This window comes from Mastomys coucha, unplaced genomic scaffold, assembly GCF_008632895.1.
Source record: "Mastomys coucha isolate ucsf_1 unplaced genomic scaffold, UCSF_Mcou_1 pScaffold13, whole genome shotgun sequence".
Lineage (NCBI taxonomy): Eukaryota > Metazoa > Chordata > Mammalia > Rodentia > Muridae > Mastomys > Mastomys coucha.
Genome location: NW_022196895.1, coordinates 61,009,214 through 61,031,244, shown reverse-complemented (window position 1 = coordinate 61,031,244; position 22,031 = coordinate 61,009,214). Strand labels below are relative to the sequence as shown.

The following is a 22,031-nucleotide window of genomic DNA, read 5'->3' as shown; positions in this document are numbered from 1 at the left end:
AAAAAAAACCCAAAACCAAACAAAAACAAAAACAAAACAGGGAGACCTACAGACTCTTATCTGCACCGGGTTGGTTTACTAAGAACTACTCCAGTTTACAGATACCGCCTTATCTTCTCCCATTTAGTGGAACGGCAGGTAAACGCGAACAAGGTTTATGGAAATAATTTATTCCAAGCTTGGGCATTTCCTTCTAGATAGATTGAAAATGTGATTAACTGGAGAGCCAGCTTGCCTCCTCCAAAGGATGCATGAAGGGTAATGGAAACTCAGCATTGGACTGATATGTATGAAGAATGAGAGTCACCTCAACGTTGGCGGATCCGTGTACGCATGCGTGCTCTGCATTTGCACGCACGCACATGTGCAACACGGGAAGAAGAAGCTGGAGGTGTCATGCCTCAGGCCATCCCTGTTCTTTGAGATTGGGTCTCTCATTCCACAGAGCTCACCATGCACACTAGGCTGGCTGGCCATAAAGTCCTAGAGATCCACCCGTCCCTGCTTACCCAGTACTGGGATTACATGCACATACCACCATGCCAAATCTGTACGTGGGCTCTGGGGCTTGAACTCAGGTCCTCATTCACACGTGACAAAGATGCTATTGACTGAGCCATCTCCCCAGCTACCAATGCTTTTGAGGATTTTTGACTTCTTGCATTTTCTGAGCTATTAATCCAACATGAGATCCTTGCCCAGCAAAAGGCTGGAAGGGAGGTGCTAATACACTCTGTATGTTGAAGCGGCAGTCAACAGAAGGCCTGAAAAATAATGGCAGTGTTTCTGCCTAGCTTGCAGTCCCATCTGCAGCCACCCTCATGCATACCAATGACAGTCATATAAGGACTTATGGAGCAGCCTCGTTTGTCCTCTATCTGGTTGCCATTATAAATTCCAGAGTTGTATAAATATCAGTTAACTGTACAACAAACAAACAACAAACAAATGAATAAGACTTGTTGACTCTCAGCCATAATTGTGCACACGAAAGGAGCAGTAGCTCTTCAGAATGGCTTCCTTTCCAGCCTACTCCACGACTGATACTAGAAGGACACAGCGAGTGATCGTCAGGGGACAGGGGTATCTAAAAGACAGCTCATGAATTGTGAACTCAAATGTAGTGGCAAAACCTCAGGATCCATCTCTACGTACTCTCGGCGGTTTGTTGGAAAGATGTTAGTTTCAAACTGACGACATGAGCTCAGCTCTAGCCAAATGCTAAAAGCCAACCCAGCCCAGACAGTGATGGCAGCAAAGACGTGTGTCCAACACAGGCTGTGTTGTGCTTAGGTAGCAAGCTGTAGAAGCAGGCGCTTGCACCTGAGTGCTGTAAGATCACCCAGAGGACTGAGTGCCTAACTGGGTGGTGGTTCCTGAGTCCGCCCCAACCTACACTCTGTGCATCAGAGTAAGTGCTAGAGAGCAAGACGAATACACACCAACTCTTGGGATGTTGCATCCCAGTTGTGGGGACTCTCATGGTAATACGATTTGGAGTGACTTTTGGGGTTTCTGTTGCCTTGCTCTCTTGGCATGTCATTTTATGCTACCTCATTATCAAGTTGTTTACTGAATTCTCCAAGTCAGGCCATGCTGGGAAATCTGCTCGTCTGTGGTGGGGTTTCCTCCTGGCATGGTAACAATGTTTCTTAAACACCCAAAGATAAAGAAGCTGCATCAAGGAAGGAAACTGAAGGCTTTTACTGATTTATATCAGGAGAGTTGGAAGGGAAAAACGAGCTTTGAAACAAAACAGAGATCAAGTGTGAGAGAGCTTATGGTCGGAATAAATGGACTTAAACCGGTATTTCACCTGTCAATGCAAGATGTGTTTGAATGAGAAATTCAGGTCTCAAAGCATTCCCAAACCAAGGAGAGTTCAGGCAGCTGAGTACTGATGATGATGATGATGATGATGATGATGATGATGATGATGATGATGATGATTAGTTTAAGTGTTGGAGACTAAATTATATTATTATTGTTGTTATTATTATTGTTGTTGTTGTTGTTCCAGAGCCTCAGTCAGGCCAGTCTAGCACTCTGACACAAGATGTCACAGAAAAAGCAGGGAGAGGTGGGTGAGCCCCCTGGAGGCCTTGACTTTTGTACAGCATGCAAAAGAGCTTCTGTTACATGTTTGTGCCAGACAAAAGTCAGGGATGGATAAAGTGTGGAGGCTCCTGCCTAGACATTGACAGAGACAGTCTGTGGCCATCACAATATCCTTGGGATGTCCTTTAAGAGTGACCTCTTAAAGCCATGTTATAAAAAGGTTAGTCTTTTTTTTAGTAATCTGCAACGCAACACCATTTCCATCAAACATGCTGGCTACAATAAGCTACAAAACCCAAACTGTAGCTCACAGCAAACCTGGCGTTTCTTGTGACTATTTGTAGAGGTAACCAATATTACTCATTTTTTTATTCAGAGTGAAGACATGCAGGTTAGTAACAAAGTTACTTATGCTCTCTTTGACAGGGAGAATGCTCACTGGAGCCTCTCAAACAGGTATGTAAGGTAAAAGAAAGTTTTAATTACATCACTGGAAAAGTAGATAAATACACAGACCTTAGTCTCATTCTTTAAACATTGATGAACTCAATTCAGGACTGCCTTTCTTCATTCATTCGTTCATTCATTCATTTGTTCACTCATTCATTCATTCACTCTGCTTACTCCTTGCCTCTTCTGCTTTTTTGAGCCAGGATCTTATTTATATATATCCCAGGCTAGCCCCCAACTTGAGATCTTCCTGCCCTGTTTCCTACACACTGGGATCACAGGTGTGTATCACTTTGTCCCTTTTAATTAAGTACCCTGTGACCCTCTAAAACAAGTGTGCACTGTATTTATGTTATGTATATATGTAGGTATGCTGTCATGGGTTTTAGATGCCATCAGGGTCAGACCAGGATCATATCCAGAGCTCCAGAGAAACACTGAGAAAGACCCCAGTGTCCTGCACACACTGTCAGAGGTGGCAGCACTGAAGTGGACACCAAGCTTATCTGTCTTCAAAATACATGAGATTCAGTCTGTCTAGGAACATGCCCACTCCAAAGTCTACACCGTCTCCTGGTCTGTGTGTGGGTCAGAGCACCACTGAAGGGTGGAATCCAAACTCACTAAGTACCCAGCACAACCCCACTGAAAAAGGCCCATTCTTTTCCAGACAGAGGCTGTGTGACCCTGGCCCACAAAAGCTGAGGGGCAGGGTAGGGGACTATCTGGGAATAAGAGTCATTGGGAGCCAGGAAGGGTGGGTGCCCGGGGGCGATGCTGAGTCTCTACGGCAAGATGTATCACAGGGCTCAGCAATTAATAGAAATAACCCTATACACCCTCATAGTACATAGGCAGGTAGTGATTAGTAAGATTTAAAATTTTCCCCTTCTGGTGCTGGGAGTAAAATCTAAGACCTCCTGCACGTAATGCAGGTCTCTAACTCTGAGCTAACCTGCGGCCCTCATTGGAAAATGGTAGCTAGCGGAGACCATCAGTGCCTCACGTGAAATGCAAGCAGTGTTTTGAAGACCCCCCTTTCAGTTCCATGTGTAAGTGAACACACCGACTGAGCTGGGATTAAGATGAGCTTATAGGGGCTGAAGAGATGGTTCAAGTGGGTAAAGTGTTTGCTACTGCAAGCATAGGGACCTGAGTTTGGATCCCAGAACCTATTTGAAAAGTTGGTATGGGAGGTTACACCCCCACCCCCTCCAATCTGTAAGCTGAGTACAGGGAGGCAGAGACACAGTCAATATTGACCTTTGGTCTTCACAGGCATAGGACACACACACACACACACACACATGCTAAACACATACCAAAATCACCCACTATAAAAAATTGTTTCCTTTTACATGATATAAATCTTCAAGCTAATCTTCTGAAAACTGTCCAGTGCTCCTGCCTGAAGCTTTACCCTGGACATCTTTTAAGTCGTAACTTTTAAGATCTTACAACAAATCCAAGTCTACAGGATTTACAGTGTAAGCTCGAGATTCAGAAGAATTCATGCATCAAGACAGAACATAGTTGCACTTTTGTACATAACACACTGAGACAGACAACACAACCTCCTCCTCAGAAGGGTGGCGGGCCACACATGCTACCTCCACACGTGAGACATCAAAAAGGGTCAGCAAGTCCTAGGGGCAATGATCCCATAAGGAAACACTGCTACTCATTCAGTTAGTGCTTTTTAACCCACAGGTTAAAAAGTGACCTCCCCTCACACAGTCAGCAACCCAGCCCAGCCTCTAAGCCTGCTGCACCATAGCAATAGTGTAGGGAACTGTTTTATGTTAGAGCCATTTGGAAGCATGTGCGCTGATCTCTGAAGAACAAATGGCTTAAGTAACGTCCACAGAAACTTTTGGATCAAATGTCACAGGTACAGTAAGCCCTCCACGGGGAGGCCACCTGAAGGTGACAGTGCATTCCTTCTTCAGACCCTGCCTCATTCCTCAGGAAGGCATGTAGCTGGCTGGCTTTGTTATAGCCAATGAGAGAGAGAGAGAGAGAGAGAGAGAGAGAGAGAGAGAGAGAGAGAGAGAGAGAGAGAGAGACGTGTGTTTTCCTTCCACTTGTCAGGCGGTTCAGCCCATTCCATGTGGACAGAAGAGTGCTGCGGCTCAAAGGCCACAAAGAGTTATTGGTTTCCACCTATTAACCAGTGCAACACAGGACCCCACTTACTTCTGCCTACATATTGAAAGTATGTACTTTTACAGCATGTACTGCAACAAGCCCCTATGCCTCCACCCACACCCATGAGCCCCTGTTAAATCTCTGTTCACATCCTTACCACCCAAGTTTCTACTGTACCTCCACCATAGCCCACACTGCAGGAGCCCCACTGTACCTGCATTCCATGAACCTGTTACGGGCCTCTATAGTAGCCCACACTGCATAAGTCCTATTATACTGCTGCCAAGAGTGCACTATAGAAGCCCCTGCACTTCAAACCCTACTGCCCCTCCACCCAGGGTCCCTCTATACAAGGTTGCCCTCACCTCTGCCCATACTCTATACTGCACGAACACCACTAAAGCCCATGCTGCATGGTCACTCTTATTTCTCCCCACATTCCAAGTTGCAAGGGACTCCTTCACCTAGGCCCATATCCCATAAGCCCACATTTTAGCACCTGAGGCCTCTGGCTTTAAGATGAAATGCTTTAAAATGTTAATTTAATAGAATAATGGCCGTATGGTGTCCCACTAAAATCAAAGAAAAAGTGCCATAGTGAAATTCCTGAATCCCTGTGCTCCTATTCAAATGCACTTCATATGTGTGAGAACACACACACAAGCACACACACACTGGGGGTGGGAGCACACATTGTGCACAAACATGTATACACATACATACACACACAACACACACACTGGGGGGTGTGGGAGAACATGCTGTACACAGATATGTACACACACACACATACACACTGGGGGGTGGGGAGGGAGAGCACACTGTACAGACATGTACACACACACACACACACAAGCACACACACACTGGGGGTGGGAGCACACATTGTGCACAGACATGTATACACATACATGTATATAACACACACACTGGGAGGGTGTGGGATAACATACCGTGCACAGATATGTACACACACACTCACAAACACACACACAGACACACACACACACACTGGGGGTTGGGGAGGGAGAACACACTGTACACAGACATGTACACACACACACACACACACACACACATACACACACACAAGGGGAGATTTAAACGGCTCTCACACTGCTGGCTCCTGTGCCACTCAGCTTTGGTTGGTAGGGTTGAAATCTGTCATCCACTGAAACAGAGTAAGGTGCATCCTGGAGACAGTGGTTCTTATTTGCAACAACAAACCAGGCCTCCATGTCAACACAGTCTCACAGCAAACCCCCAGGACCTGAACAGGCTCTAGTGAAAGCCATCTGGGAAGTGACATGGCCGCCCCACATCATCCCTCTCCCCATCAGGAAGAACATCTATTTTAAGGAATGCTTTTCTTGAAAACACAAACAGAAGGCATAGAGGGGTAGATGGAGCAAGGAACAACTGTGCCGGCAGACAAGCAGCCCTGCCATTGTAGTCTGGATGCAGTCCAGGGACAGAACTAGGCCAGTATGCGCTGGGGCTTCATGGGCTCAAATGAGGTCCCAGCTGCTCAGAGTTCTCAGCTATGAGACCAGGGAAATGAGATTCCTAATGCCCTCTATGCTCCAGTGGCTGGAGGTGACTAGAGAGCACTCACTTGCTTTCTCCTCAAATAGTGAGTGCATTCCAGGTGCAGGGTCACAGGAACAATCCTTACAATATAAGCAATTAGTATTCAGAATTTAATATACAAGTCAACTGGAGGGGTGTGAAGGCTGGGTGGACCCCTTATGAGACAGTCCTGCTAAGTTCACAACGTCTCCTTATCCCTCTCAGACAGAGGAAACTACATCTCTCATCACTTCACATTAGACAACCCACATGTCCATTACCACCCTGTGTACAGACCCATTCATCCTGCAGCTTCTTTGTAACACAGTAGGTCCTCAATCATCCTAATGCTGCTATCCTTTAATACAGTTCCTCATGTTGTGGTAACCCAATCATAATATTATTTTCCTTGCTACTTCATAACTATAAATTTTGCTACCTTTAGGAATCGTAATGTAAATCAAATCCTTTTCTGATGCCCTTCAGTGACCCCTGTCCAAGGGTTGGTCAACCTCAAAGTGGTCATGACCCATAAGAACCACTGCTCTAACAGTGCTCTGACAGGCTGCACAGCGTGTTGTGGAATCCCGAGAATACTTGGTTCTGCCACGGCCAAGGCCAGAATGACTGTAGAGGAGACATGTCTTTGATCATTTGTGGGACTCTTGTCCATGGACTAGTGCTGCATGGAGTAGGAGGGGTTTTCTTACATCACGTAACAACACACTTCCCTCCCGTAAGACAACCTCATCCAGACAATTCTCACTAAGACTCTCCTCTGTGGGGTGTCTAGGTTGGACCAAGTTGACCGTCAGAACTATTCGGTAGAGCCCCAAAGGCGTCCTGTGGCTTGCTTATGTGTGAGGAGGCAGCGGGGGCATTAAACAGAAGATGAAGATGATCAAGGACAGCATGCTGGGACTGTTGAGCCTGGTCTCCACTCATGAGTAATCCTCTAAGACTGATGCTCCCACCTCACTTTGACATACACAATACAGAAGACGAGAGGTAGAAGTCTATACTATAGGAAAGTACAGCAGCATCTGTCTCCCATCACCCAGTTGGCTCTCCAGGACACCAAGACTTGTCGGTCCTTACAATCCTCTCCCTGTCTATGAAGACAAGTCATGTATCAGGCCAGGCCAAGGAACACTAACTATAATCTATCAATAACTGCTCATAACTATAATCTATTGCTGTGCATCCCTTCAGAGGGAAGAGGACCCTGTCCTCTTCTATGTTCTGGGGGATAGTCTGGCTTCACAGTTAACTGGGGCATCTGCATCACAACTACCTAGTGGCACGTGGCTCCTTGGGGGGACACACTTCCTATAAAGTTATTTTTTCCTTGCCGAACACAGTGCAGACAAGCTGGAGGCACTAGCAGCAGCTCCACGCTTGTATCCTTCCCTCAGTACCTCCATGTACAGCAAGGTTAGATTGTTGACTGTCCTAGCAAAACAAAACAACCAAACCAAAACAAACCAAAACAAGCAAAAATCAAAACACCTTCAAAGAACACAACCTGCAGAGAACAAGGTAAAAATTCTCATAAGCTCTACCTGTACGCTGACCTTTATGGCTAAATGACAATGTTTTGCTGGGTTCTTTCATACAGTGACAGCCTAATTATGGACTTAAGAGTTTTGAGGTACTGTTAGTCTTCATTATAGGATGATTTTCTCAGGGGATTGGTCTTACTTCTCTTGGGAAGTTTTAAAGTATAATTTTTGGTGGCCAATTTAAATGTTGGATGTATAAGAAGGGGAAAGGAGAATTCTAGGTCTTGTCTCTTTACTTTAGTTCCAAAGAATAGAATAACTATGGGTAATTAATGCCAGATAGTGAAAGTAAACAATGAAGGGTCAGGAAGCAGTATGAATTGAGGGGAAGATGAACAAAAGTGTACGACAGGTTCAGTATCATTTATTATTTTGCTTCGTTACCATGCTTGATGCTAAAGGCCCTTCCTCACAGGTCAAAGCATGAGATACCAATGGTCCATCTTGTTTTCCAGCTGGCCAATAGCTTGGACATATGGAGAACTGCGAACCAGAAACCATGTATGACATGGTAGCGTGCATGAGTGCTGGGTGTTCATTCATCCTTGGGTATTTGATGACTGAGGATGCTAAGTTAGACTCACAGAGGTTTATGCAAGGACACTAATTCACTTTTCCTCAGGGGCTCTACGAAACACGCTTTGTAATCTGAGCTTTGGCATCCTAGGTAGATCCTTCTAGGTCTCTTTGCTCCACTGGTCATGTTTTGGCTGCAATCACACCTCTGGCCAGTGGACTCCATCAGTTTGCAGGGGAGAGAGTCCAGCTGACCTCCAGGGAGAGCCTCAAGACTGCAAGGAATGTAAGCTCCCATGTGGCTCACTCACAGGGGCCAGCACTGCCCGAAGAAGGGTAAGAAGCCTTCATGGGCTACAGAACAGGAGGGCAGCAGCCGGAAGAGGAGCCCGGCAAGCTGGACACTCATAGTTCACAGTCTTGAGGGAGCTACTGTCGTCTTCAGGTAACCCTCTCCTCGGGGAACCCTGGCTGACCATGCTGAGGCCTCTACTCCATAGCCTCTTGAAGGTACAGTGCCAGGGCTGGGAATTCCAAGCAAACACAATCTGAAGCGTATTGGGCACGGGCATAGTCCTGGCTCTGTCCTCTCCTCACTTGCATAACCACCTATACATGAGATGAGGGGAACAGAAGCTTGAAAAAGAGAATGAACTAAGCCACTTTAAATTATTGTTCTTACCTCCCCTTTGGCGGCTTTTTGGAACCGGAACATGCATATCCTGGGGACATACACAAAATGCCCAGGGCACCTGGCTAAGGACAAAACCAAACCATCTAGATCCTCCCTCCCATGCAGCAAGTTCCCTATCACCAATGTGTTCGAGGATAGTGCCTGCTTTCTGGAGTTTCGTTTCTCGGGCTTTCTGAAGAAGGATCCCTTATCCTGATTCTTAACTATAAGGAAAAATGAAGGGCCAACTGGAAAATATATGGCTCTTGGGAGGGAACTGAAGCTGAGGAGTAAGGAAAACACACCTCATTTTCCTGAGGTGACAACCATGACAGGACAATAATAATTTTGTATCCACCTGATTTTTGTCTGTGTTTGCTTTAAGAGATGAGGTCAGGAATCCTCTGACAGAGAATAAGGTTGACATGGTCAATTAGTTTAACAATAAAGAATGGCTTTGCTAATCCAGTTTATGGCAGGTATTTTCCTCAAGATGAGCAGTGTCTGCAATCATGGGACTAACTTACCTGGCATACTGGCTACTTTCTGAAGTTAAGTTTAAAATATACAAGCATCATTCAACATAAAGTTAGATAGCTTTTGCAACTACTGGACTAAAGGACTCAACTACTGATAAATTACAGACGTCAATTTTAAAATGTGTAGGAAGTGAGCTTTCAAATTCTTTTATGAGGTCCACGAAGCAGAAACCCTGTCTAAAAGCACAAAAATCCATCATCAAGTCAGGCCATTAATGAGGTAATTAAAAAGTTTCCCCCAAAACTCAGCAAAGATTTAGAACGTCTTCCCCATAGGTCAGGAAAGAAACAGGGAAAGGAGATATTTCCCCTCTTCACACACAGTGTTCGTGAACGGACTTTAGAGGAGAATTTAAGACTTTGGGGAATATTAATTCGTTTGATATGTATCTTGAGGGGAAACCATTTCATCTAAGGACTTTCAAGGATCTAGAGACAGTTTAGGGCTGTAGCAGATGCTATGTCAGGCAGAGTAAAGACCACTCAGTGATCCCTATACCCTCGTGGGGCCAGTGGTCATCCTCCAGTCTTTCTAGAACAGCCCCATAGCTGTAGGACGCCAGGCGCTACACTGCAGTCACTGTGATATTCTATGCCCATATAGCGCACATCTCAGCTTAGACATCAGCTCTCTGACAGACAGATGCTGAGGCAAGCATGTTTCAGAAACTCCTCACGGGCTTTCAACTACCTGGAGCCAGAGTTGGCAAGTACCTGGGAAAATGCCAGAGTGAGAGGCTTACAAACTGATTGTGAACTGTATAAAGCAGCAGTTCTCAACCTGTGGGTCTCTACCGCTTCCGGGGTCACGTATCAGATATCCTGCATTATCAGATATTTACACTACAGGAGCAGAATTACAGTTCTGAGGTAGCAATGAAATAATTTATGGCCGGGGGTTTACCACAACATGAGAGAGTGTATTAAAGGGTTATATATCATTAAGAAGGTTGAGAAACACGGGTATAAAGGTTCAATTTCCCCTCCTATTCCCTTGCAGCCTCTGTTAATTCTCCCAAACAAGAAATAGATGGATCCATTTCTACATGTGGCTATAAATAACTGTGGGCAGGAATGTGGAGGAGACAAGGGCGGGGTGTGAATCTGGTTGCCTATTCGGAGGCCTAGCCCGCTGGCCCAATAGGGATGACGTATTTATAGGACTAAGACTCACAGGTGCACAGACAAAGCCCAGGGATTTTGCTTGTTGTGGCCAAGGGATATCTGCCTGGCTAAGGAACCAAAATGACAAATCCTGTTTTAAAATAGACTCAGAGGATGTGATCCTTAAGAGAGAACTCCAGTCATTAAACCAATGCACATTTAGGAGTCATGTCTCTAGCTACCTCTCTGGAGTGGCTGCCTGCTCTATTAATTCTTTACTGAGGTGGGGAGCTCACTTCCAATGTGGTACAGAGGTTGGACTTCAGACATCAAAGCCCTATATCGACTGAGACCAGATTCATAAGCAAAGGGAAGTTTCCTAGTTGCTACACCACAGGTCAACATCACCCATAAAGCAAGGATAGAAATGGCTATACTGTGCACAGTAGTTGCTATTAAATGGGACAACTAGGTTCAATAGATGCTACTGTAATGGGGACTTCTATAGGTGACACCACTAGCATTTTGGCTGAGTGTCTTCTGTGTGTCGGAATGGGGTAGTGACTCTCTGTGTTTTGTACATGTTTACAAGCATCTCCTCCTTCTACTAACTACCCTACCAACTCATCTGTTAGGTCAATCAAACAAGTCCCCAGACACTGCCCCTTCAGTAGATGGGGGCACTCTACAATCCCATTCCCCTCCCACTCTGGAAGGAGTCCTTTCCATTTTGGGGTAATTCCATATGAAACTCCTAGTGATCACTGTGATTCCATCTTTCTTTAACTCTTCGCCCTTCCTTGGAGCACCAGGGCAGAAGGCAGAGGCTCAAACTTGAACTCCTTAACTCCAGAGTCATTTGGTTTTTAGTACCATGAAACAGACTGCCCTCACTGCTTATCTGAAGAACGGCATGTCTTTACTTTCCAGATGATTTCCCTCCATGCCCAAGAATACTCAAATACACAACACCAAAGCTCCCTGGGTAAAATATTGGGTGAGACAGATCACTCATATGGCTGCAAGGAACCCATAGAGACGGATATCAAAGGCGAGCTCCCTGCCTGACTAGGCGTTTAAAATCACGAGCTAAAGCAGTTGCTGAAACAAGGAGCCGTATCTGTGTCAAGCAAGCTCTAGTCAGAAGCACAGAGTGGTATCGCCATCAAAGCCGGGGAAGTCCAAGACCAAGGGCAAGAGGATTGGGGCATGCTTGAAGGAAAAGGCTCAAAGGGAAAGGATGTCCCTGTCAGAAGATTTCAATGATCAAGCCACCAAAGACAATTAGAATGAGTGCTAAGCACAAGACTTGTAATATCCCCACACACAGGACAAACCTGGAGAGAAAAAGCTTAATTATTCCCCCATGATTTTTTTCTAAGGATCGTGACTGACCACCAGACAAATACTTGTGATCGTAGTAAGTGTATGTGCTGTTTGGAACGCCCACCAGGACGAGGCCACCAAAACCCACAACAGGGCTGTCCAACGAAGATAGGAATCACCTACTTAAACCTTGCGACCTGATGCTGCTTAGCCTTGACCCTCACCTCTGTTGGATGTCCTGTACTGATGTCTCGAAGCAAGAGGAAAGGAAGAAAAACACTCCCCACTAGGAATACAAAGTCCGAATACACAGGCACCAGTGATGGGTACAGAGAAAGATCTCTTAAGGTAGAGGTTCTCAACCATTCTAACACTGCGACCCTTTCTGATACAGGTCCTCATGGTATGGTGACCCCAAGCATAAATTTATTTTTGTTGCTGCGTCATAACTGCAATTTTGCTAATGTTGTGAATCCTAATGTAAGTGCCTGTGTTTTTTGATGGTCTTAGGTTATTTCTGTGAAAGGACGTTCAACCAACCCAAAAATGGTTGATACCCACAGATTGAGAACTACTGTCTGACAGGCTTAGGGCATGTCTAGGGCTTGGGGTGCTGGTCCTAGCTGATGAATCAACTAGTTGGTTAAGGCTCTGGGCCTTCTTGTGGCCAAGAAACTTGGGACTAAAGACCTCTTGAACATCCGTGTGCAGAAATCTCATGCAAGTTCACACCACACCGAATGCTAGGAAGCTATGGAGTGAGCATTTCAAATTTACTGTTGAGAAATAGGATGAGCAGCGAGTTACTGCCAGGGCCAGCCAACTGGAAAGCACACAGTTATTTTCAGCAACCCTGTGGGTGAGCTCATCTGGCCTCCTATCAAGGACCTCCTTGTGTACTGCAAAGAGTTCAGTATGTTCAGTTTGAGAAACCTATTCTATTCTGTGGGGGCAAAACCATGAAATTTTGTTTGTTTTTGTTTTTTGTTTTGTTTTGTTTTTAAAATTATGGAACAAGATGTTATAAAGTTCACTATCCCTTAAAAAGTAAATAAATGAAGGGATGCCATGTAAGAAAAGGACCAAGATGAAAGATTACAGAACTGGGTCTAAATTCAAGATAGGGGGCACTCTCTTGGGATTTCAGAATGGCCTTTTAAATTTCTTCATTAGAAGATGATATGGGGGTGAAGGTGGAGCTGGGGAAATGGTTCAATGGATAAAGAACTTATGGTACAAAAGTGGGGACCAGAGTGGGCCTGGATGCCCAGAACCTACATAAACAGAGGGCATGGATGGCAGCCACCTGAAATTCCAGGTCTGAGCCAGCACACTGCAGATGCCCTGGGCAGATCCCTTGAGCAAGCTGGCTAGCTAGACTAGCTGACAGGTGACTTCTGGACTCAAAAAGGAGACCCTTTCTCAACAAACAGAGAGCAATTAAGGAAAGAACCTGAGGTCAACTTTGCCTACATGCATGTGTGCACCCTCCATGTGTATCCCTAACGCAGGCAAACCCATACATGCATGCATCCTGAACTCATACACTTGCAAAAAAAGGGATGAGAGGAGGCTACCAGCAACATATGCGTGAATGAGAACATTCTAGAAAATACAAATGGCACGAAGTTTCCCATGTCACCTAAGACTTCCCCGCTGATACTCAATTCCACAGTGGGTGGTGGTGGTGGTATGGCTATGCTGTGAGCATTTGTTCTTTTTTTCTGGAAAGAAATCTTAAGAATACACTAGCACAGATGTTACTATTTTTTTAAAGGGTAGTTATTGGGACACATAGCAGATCATATTCCATGTAAGCACATGTTGCAACTAAATTACAAATGTGAGCCTCATTTTGAATATTATCTTGAGAAAAATGGAAAACAGCTAACCTTTGACACTTAAAATGGTATGAAAAGCAGAAAGCCTTTTCTGCATTCTATATTTGCCAAAAGTGCCGGGGATAGGGGATAGTTGCTTATTTACAAAACAAAACTCATCTTTGCTTCTGGCTTACACCTCTAAATTTTTTTCCATGTGTAGCTAAGTTGATTCTACCCATCTGCAGAAAATAAAGGATAGCCTTTCAAAGCTTTGGGGGTAGGCAGGGGGTTAGCCTCAGAATCAAGCTGTCAAAGTGGAAGTTAACCTCCACCCCCTCCCCCACATGTGATGTGCATTCTATGCCACAGGGCAAACTGTGAAAAGGCATGTGGAAGAAGGCACCTGTGCTCCTTATGGGTGTCACAGGGTAAAGTATGCAGGGTGTAATCACATGCAGACAATCAGCATCTCACTGTGGGAAGAAGCCTCCCTTTTCCACTTAAAATAGATTTATTTTTATTTTTATGGGTATTTTGCCTACAGGCGAATCTCTACACCACATGCATGCCCATGAAGGCCAGAAGAGAGAATGGGTCCTTTAGATTTTTAGTTACAGACAGTGTGTCCTGCCTTGTGGGCGCTGTGAATTGAACCTGGGTGCCCTGGAAGAAGATCAAGTTCTCTTCACTGTGGACCCATCTCTCCAGCCTCTTTTTTCCATCTTGAAATTAATGTAAGGGACTGCAGAAAGGCTCAGTCAACAAGCACTCACTGTGTGAGCATCAGGAACTGAGTTTGGATCCCAGCACACATAAAATATTGGGCATGGTGGGTGTATCTGTCACCCCAATGCTGTGGTGGTGGTGGTGGTAGGGGCTAGTATAGCTAACCAGTGAGTACTAGGGTCAGTGAGATCCTGTCTCAAAAAAAAAGGTGGACAACCATTGAAGAAAATATGTGGCATTGACCTCTGACCTCCTCATGTATGCCATGGACATAAAGGCACCCCAGTAAGAATTTTTAATGAAATAGAAATGTTAATACCAGGGCTGGAGAGACCTGATGCTCTCTTCTGGTGTGTCTGAAGTCAGCTACAGTGTACTTATGTATAATAATAAATAAATCTTTGGGCCAGAGCAAGCAGAGGTCCTAAAATTCAATTCTCAACAACCACATGAAGGCTCACAACCAACTGTACAGCTACAGTGTACTCATATAAACAAACAAACATACAAATATTAAAAAAAGAAATGTTAATACTATGATTATAAATGCCAAGCAAAGTCAATCTGTATTTAAATACAGGTGTTTTCAAGCTCTCTCTCTCTCTTTCTCTCTCTGTCTCTCTCACTCACACAGGTACACATGCATGCACACACACAGACACAGCTGTGGGTATTTATTACATGCAGACACTCAGGTAATTTGATTGAAGGTAACATTTAGAGGGCAATGGTCATCAATGTGATTGCCAAAGAATCCTTAGTCATGTTACGCAGTGTCCAAATGCTATTAGCAACAGTCCGCAACATAACCACTTATTTATTTATTTTCCCTGGAAGAAATATGCTATTCTGCAATTCGAGATGTCAAGGGGATGAAAATGCAGAGAGACACTGTCATATAAAATGTAATTTAGGACCTTGGTCTATATCCAAGGTGGAATGGTATCCCATGAAATGTTTAATTTGCCATCGTGTATTACGGGAAAGGGGTCAGTCAGAATAATGCTTGAGTACTTAGGGTAGTGTGTTAAAGAGAGCCAGTAAGCTCACCCAATCCACAAACGTGCCATCCTTAAGGAAATGCAGGAGTGAGGAAAGTAAACTACAATCTACAACACCACACTATACACATTTAACATGGACGGTTCTAATGAACCATTCCCAATAACTTAATTAGCAATGTCAGGTATGTTTTACGCAAGTGTCAGTATGTAGCTCGCCCTACAAGGAGTGGGGACAATGATGTAGATCTAGGGTTCAACTTCCAGCTCATTTTGCCCTTCTTTATTTCCCTGCAGACTTAAAGATGATCAAGGTCCCAGAAGTTGTTGGACATCGAGCCTCCCTGGACTGTTCCAATGCCCCATGTTACAACTACGAGAAACTTAGGTTCTCTTAACACATACGAAGGAATCACAACAACTTTCCTCTTTCCAAGGAATATTTTCATGGCCTACACTACGAAGTGTGACATTCATGAAGACAGGCCAAGCAAGCATAAAATCAAAGTGTCCATCATTGTGGCACATGACTTTTTTTTTTTTTTTTAAAGACAGGGTTTCTTTGTGCATCCCTGGATGTCCTGGAGCTTGCTCTGTAGGCCAAGCTGGCCTCAAACTCACAGAGGTCCACCTGCCTCTGCCTTCCAAATGTTAGGAGTAAAGGTTGTGTTCCCCACCAACTGGCGACACATATGTTAACAGGCTGCTGCTGACCTAGACTTCCTGGAGCTTGCTTACACTCTGTTATTTATTAAGGTGATTCGAATCCTGGCTGTGAACATGGAACCATCCTCTCATCAAGAATCTGAACTGGAGAAAGGGACAACAGGACAGCAGATAACAGAGAGTCATCATCAGAGCCACACCAAGGAGGATAGTAACTAAATTCAGGAAAGACTACTTCAGGGGGCTCTCGGGGAAAGTAAATGCAGTAACAGCGAATATACTTTCCGAGGGGGAATCTTAGGGACAATGGAGGAAAAAAAAATTCACAGTATGGGAAGGGAAGTAGTTTAGAAGTAGCCTGAATCTGGTGAGCCTCCACTCCCTTCATAAAGCCATTACAGAGAGAGCAGGCTTCCTCGGGGCTCACACACTCATTGAAGGTGCTACTTGCTGGCTCCAAGGATCCTCATGTTTCCCTCGTAAAACTGCTTATATGCCTGTGTGTATGTGTGTTGTGTGTTATCTGTCTGTGTGTTGTGTGTATCTGTCTGTGTGTGTGTGTCTGTGTGTGTCTGTGTGTCTGTGTGTCTGTGTGTGTGTATGTGTGTCTGTGCTTGTGTATGTGTGTGTGTCTGTGTGTGTGTGTGTGTGTGTGTGTGTGTGTGTGTGTGTGCACGCGCGCAGTCTTGTTGTTGCAAGAAACAGAGTTTGTGCATCTCCATCTCTCTGGGTGCTTGTGCTTAGTAATTACACCACCCTATAGTGCCTTGGGGGCACGATGGACTCCTACAGGCTCCACCTAGGATACTTTGTCTTTTCTTCAGGAAAACCACACAAATGTGAAAAATGGGAAGCTAGGTCATGGCCGGCCTAATGAGGAAGACAGTGTTTGCAGGTGTGGCTGACTTAAGAATGTTATTTGGGGGGCTGGAGAGTTGACTCAGCGGTTAAGAGCACTGACTGCTCTTCCGGAGGTCCTGAGTTCAAATTCCAGCAACCACATGGTAGCTCACAACCATCTGTAATGAGATCTGACGCCTTCTTCTGGTGTTGTCTGAAGACAGCTACAGTGTACTTACAGATAATAAATAAATAAGTCTTTGAAAAAAAAAACATGTTATTTTGGGGGCAGTGTGGTGGTTCATAGGCTCAGGGCTCTTGCTGTCAAGGTACCTCATCAAAAAAACCCTGGAAATTTTCTTGTCCTATCAATAGATTCCTTCTCAAAAACATTTGGCCAGGTTTTTTTTTTTTTTTTCAACTTGTGTGCCCCAAGTACTCAGTTACAGCTGTGGGTGCTTGTATACCTATTAATGTATAATCTGTTCAACTGTCTTTCTTCACTACTTGTAGAAACAGATAAGCTGGAAACAGTACTAAACTACCCTCAATAAGATAATGAACTCGTTTTAAATTGCACTCGCTGATGCTACACGAACAATGAGATACTGCCAATATGGAAGTCTTACAATTTCATTGGATTATTTGTTTGAAGCTCATAGCAGTTTTATCACAACGGTGAGAAACTGGAAACAGCCACGATGTCCTCCAGTAGGTAAGTGGTTACGTCAACTGAGGTCCATCCAGAAGGAACAGAGCACTGCTCTGTCACGGTGGGTAACTTACTGCCAACCAGGCTGGATGAGAGATAGCCGTGGTTCTCCACCTTCCCACTGCTGTGACCCTTTCATTCAGCTCCTCATGTTGTAGTAGCTCCAAGCCATGAAATTATGTTTGCTACTATTCATGACCGTAACTTTGATACAGGTCAAGAACTGCTGGTCTAAAGGGTTAGCGTGTCTAGGATGGTATTTCCACAAATGGGCAGATCAAGAGGGCTCTGGCCCATGAATGGATCAATCCTCTGGAAATTTGTAATACCAATAGCGTTAGGAAGTAGTGAAAAGTACTCAGGAAGTAAATTCCCAGGGATGTGTCCTTGTGGCCCCGGCAACTTCATCAATGCCACTTATTGCCTAAGTGGCTGGTACCCTCGGGATGTTCTGCCCAAGAGTACGAGACCAGGTAGCCAGGGACTGAACCACTTGAAACCATCAGGTAAAATAAAATTTCCCTCTTTGATGTGAGTTCTGTTAGGTAGTTGGTTACTGCAATAAAAAGGAAGTAGTAACTCTTAAGATCTTACGATGACTTCTCCTTGTCCCATCACTCAGGTTGACAACACTTCTAACAACTGTGGACTTAGAAGGTAATGAGTCCTTGTGTTAATGTGTCTTCATCAGTTGTCCACATGTGTACCATACCAGGGGAGATGATGCACGAGTATGGAGGTGGAATGCACAGATGAGATTTCTCTACCTTTGTTCCACTCTGAGAGCCCTAATAATACTCTCGCCCCTCAACTCGATTAAAAATAAATGCACTTGTCATCCAAACGTATTTGTGAGGGCTGTTGTTATAATAGTTTAATTTTATATGGCTACATATTGGAGATCACTAATTAAATCAGAACACAAGGTCAGGGGAGGTGGCTCACTGGTTAAAGAGCTCCTTGTACTAGCAGCAGGCCTGAGGCTTGGACTTTAGAGTCTCAAAACCTATGCAAATGCCAGGTGGGTGTGGCGGCCTGCTGGAAATTCTGCTTAAAAGGCAAAAGGGTGGGGGGTGGGTTTCCAGAGCAAGTTGGCTAGTTAGACTACCTGTAATGTCAAGCTACATGTTCAGTCTAAGGACCATGCCTCAGTGAATAAGATAGGCAGAAAAGGGGAAGACTTTGGACTCAACCTTGTGCCTCCCTATGAAAACAAATGTACTTACATCTTCTCCTACACGCATACCCACACATTTTTAAGAACTCTCGCACACACGCCAGGGACAGACACATGAAAGGAAAAAAAATCTGAATGCAAATATATGACGCAAAAATTACTTCAACTATTTGCACCTATTGCCTCAAAACATAAACGGAAAACAGAACTAAAATGAACTGAACGAAACGCACATTCCAAAATCCAAACAACAACAAACCCAGAAGGGTCTGGAGTGTCCGCCAAATGTGAAATGCTGAGATTAGCCCAGAAAAGCAAGTCCCCATGGTGCAGAAACCGTATCTCCGCAGCTGCTAGCTGCTGAGACGGCATCGGTGCCTGCTCATTTCGGAACTGCTACGCTTTTATTTATCCACTTCCTCAGAATGCCTAAGCTGTATGAACAGCTGCTTGGTTAAAAAAAAAAAAAAAAAAAAAAGAGCAGATTTGGAGGCTTTGAATGGAAGCATTTCCTTCCCACCCCAGAGGCAACTTTCTCTAGAACAACATGAAGATGTAGTTATAAAATTAGTAAAACACCAAATAGATGCAACCCATGGAGGGTCATGGAAATCTTTCCATTTATCTTGGCTCTCTAAACCAAGAAGGCATATGTTGCCAGAAGGTGTTGGGAAGGGGAATCCTTCAGTTTATTTTAGGAACAAAGGAAGCAGAAAGCACAGAGCACATTTCCAAGATATTGACTCACTTCTCACCGGTTGAGAAGTTCCCTACCTGCCGCTGTAAAGGGCAGAGCAAAAGGGGGGTTTGTGATGCTGAAGGCAGACGACGTATGAAAAATTTCCTGACATTAAAATTTCCTTACCCCAAAATCAGAACATGCTAGGAAGTAAGCATTAAATATATGAGTAAGGTATTTTGCAAAGACTAGGTTATATGAATCATCATTAAAAATTTTATCTATGTGACCAACCACATGGTTGGTCTACTTAGGCAGGAACTGTGTGGTCAGCACTCAGGTGGTGAAAATTACTACACCTTTTAACAACACCAGACATGGGAGAATGACGGGTGCATTCATACACGGAGGCATCTTCTTACTGCTAAAAAGGGAAATTCATTACTATCTAAAAGACTTGTATCTTTACAGTACAAACAAAACAAAACAGCTAGGATGGTATGTTAATTACGCTGGCACTGAACTGGCCAGGAAGAGAAATCATTTCTAATTTTATCTTCACGGAATAATTGTACTAAACAGCATGATCCTCCAGTTAGGAAAGAATGCAGATTCAGGAGGCTGGGCAGATGGTTCCGTGGATACAATGTTGCTGCACGAACACTAAGACCTGAGTTTGGATCCCCAGTAGTCCAGCCATATAGATTTTCAGGGTTCAGAGACTAGCTAGCCCAGATGCATTGGGCAAGCCGCAGGTTCAATGAAGACACCAGGGCTCAAAAAGCACATGGTAGATCAGGATGGAGAAGTCATCTGACATTGCCTTTGGCCTCCTTGAACACACTCATATGCCCACATAACCACATATATACACATGTGCATTCACATGCACGTAACATACAATATTACCATTATCCCCAAAATGAAAAATAATTAACCCATTTACTGTAGATGCAAGGTAGTCATCAATCAAATTTGTCCGATTAACAGTCTTTTCCCTCGTACCACTGCATGTTTCTCTGAACCATTAATCTCAATTTCTGGTCCAATTTTATACTATTAATGAAAACCCAGGAAATGATTTTAGAGGAAAATATTACTTTAGGCCCATCCTATATCAAAGGCATACTGAGCTCCCAGTAAACCAAAGTTGTAAAGAGAAGCAAAAAGTTACCCCAGTGTCTTCCTGTACTTCTTCCACTTTCCATCTTTCCAATTTTTTTTTTTAAAAAATCTTTATTATTAAAATAACTTGCAAAAAAATAAACATTACATACCAGACCAAAATTCTGCACATCTCAATGAGCAATTACAGGTAAAAAAAGGTATAAAAACACAAACAAACACAAACAAACAAAACAAAACAACAACAACAAAACAACCAGAGTAGACGAAGTATGCCTTGTGTAGGTGTGGCCCAGTGTGCCCGAGAAGGCAAGTGGACAACTGGGCAGGTGAGGAAGTAGCTAAACAACCAAAACCAAAACTGTTCCCCACAACCTCAGGCTGAGGTAGCAGAGCTCCGTTAACTGAGCTTGAGAAAAACCAAAGACTCAAAGGTCATACGTCACCCACCCAACACTGGGCCCACCCTCAGGGAAAGGGATGTCTGCTGACATCTGAACAGCAAAGTGAGATGGGCAGCCACTGGACAGTGTTGACAACAGGAGACGTCGCTCAGGGTTGGGTTGGCCCCTTTAAGGAGGAGCGTTAAGTCATCTGGATTCTGGAGGGAATATTTGGTTTAATTTTTGGGTGCTTTTCTATTGAAGCCCACTGACACTTGTGAACTTGGAGCCCCAATCTCTATTCTTTAAGGGTGTGACTGGGGCGCCTCTCGTGGATGCCTTGGGTGTGGTTCATTTGTTTGCATGGCTTTTCCCACTTGAGGGTGACAGCTAATTAGCGGCCACATCACTTATATATGTAGTTTCTTACACTGGTTATGCCCTGGCAAGGGAAGACAGTTGTTTTGCTGTTTGTTGTTTTAGAGACAGGATCTCATTCTATAGCCCAGGGTATTTATTCTCTCCTTGTTTTAGCCTCCAGGGTGCTGCAATGACAGGTGTGTACCACTCTACCAGGCGAGCTGGCTTCTTTCTCTCTGAGCAACAATGTTCAAAAGGGTATGATTGGCAGGAAAGATGAAAGGGATGGGAAAACTAACTGTTTTTATCTTGACCATTATCAATTATTGGCAAATGCTAACCATATCCATGGGTTTGGCAAATGTTTACCCTATCTATGGGGATTTCCCATTGCATCAGTACTTAGCCACAACTGTTAGCTTTCATTCTAGGCTCCACCCCACAGTTACCTGGCAATAGGCAGGTATGCCTGGCTTACTATAAAAAGGGCTGTTTGCACCCCCCCCCCCCCCCCCCGCTCTCTTACTCTCTTACCTTCTTACTCTCTTCCCTCTCTGTCCCTTCTCTTCCCATTCTCCTCCCCACCTCTCCATG

General features: G+C 44.4%; 1 protein-coding gene across 10 annotated transcripts in view; it reads right to left on the bottom strand.

The window, feature by feature from the left end:
* Nedd4l (NEDD4 like E3 ubiquitin protein ligase) overlaps window positions 1–22,031 on the bottom strand; it is a 341,716-nt gene that overhangs the window by 72,891 nt on the left and 246,794 nt on the right. The gene's annotated exons all lie outside the window — the stretch shown is intronic.